Source organism: Orycteropus afer, unplaced genomic scaffold, assembly GCF_000298275.1.
Source record: "Orycteropus afer afer isolate SDZICR_OR568_19922 unplaced genomic scaffold, OryAfe1.0 scaffold00495, whole genome shotgun sequence".
Taxonomy (NCBI): domain Eukaryota; kingdom Metazoa; phylum Chordata; class Mammalia; order Tubulidentata; family Orycteropodidae; genus Orycteropus; species Orycteropus afer.
In genome coordinates, this window is record NW_006922082.1 from 885,812 (window position 1) to 887,076 (window position 1,265).

The following is a 1,265-nucleotide window of genomic DNA, read 5'->3' on the forward strand; positions in this document are numbered from 1 at the left end:
TTAATTATCTGTCGAGCTTAGAACTGAACTCACCATCGTGGTTCAACTTTCAAGCAAGCAATAGACAGGCAATCGACTGCTAACCAGGAGGCTGGCGGTTCAAACCCACCAGCCACTCCTCAGAAGGAAGATGGGGCAATCTACTTCCGTAGTGATACTGCCTCGGAAACCCAAGGAGGGGTCACTATGAGTCAGGGCCGACTCGACAGCACATAACAACAACAACAAGAACAACACAAGGTGAACAGTTACACCAGAGAGGTGTACTGCTTATTAGATCTTATTAGAACCATTAGAGATCCAAAAGAAGCATTTGCACAGGGACAAAGTTCAGAGGGCAGGAAGGGATAAGGAAGAAAGACCAAACTATCTGCCATTGAGTCAATTAGACTCCTAGTGACCCCTCCTTGGGTCTTTAAAGTGGCATCTCTACAGAAGTAGATTGCCCAGTCTTCCTTCTGAGGAGAGGCTGGTGGCTTTGAACCTCCAGCCTTCTGGTTAGCAGTCAAATGCCTTAGGCACTAGGCCACCAGAGCTCCCATAGGAAAGACAGAGGATTGGAAATGGGAAACACGATGAGGGAGTGGAATGAGTGCTGTTACACTGTTGGGATTGCAATCAATGGCACAAAACGTGTATGAATTGTTGAATGGAAAACTGATTTGCTTTGTAAACTTTCTCCCAAATCACAATAAAATGTTTAAAACAAAAACAAAACAAAACAAAAAAACTTAGCTTCACTAGGCATCAAGGAAATGCAGATAAAACAACCATGAAATATCTTCTGTCATTGGATTGGCACCAGTTTTAGCACTGGGATAGCCAATGTTGATGAGTATCTGGGAAATAAGTTCTCTAATACCATGGCTGAGAGTATAGATTGGAAAAATCTGAAGGCAATTTGTCATTAAAATCTCAAGCGTGCATACCCTTTGCCCAGCAATTTTAGAAATTTAACTCCCACAAGCGCACTGAGACATGTTCACAAAGGCTCACTTTAAAATTATTTGTCACAACTGCTGTATGAAAAGTGAATTTATTCTGTAAATCTTCACCCAAATCCTAATAAAAAAAAAGAAAAAAAAATTAAATTAAAAAAATTATTTGTCACAGCAAAAAATTGCAAACACATGAAAGTCCATATAAAACACTGCTGAGGCATTTTTATTGAATTTCATTTATTTTGTTGCTGAGAATATACACAGCCAAGCACACAATTCAACAGTTTCTACATGTACAATTCATTAATATTGATTACACTCTTT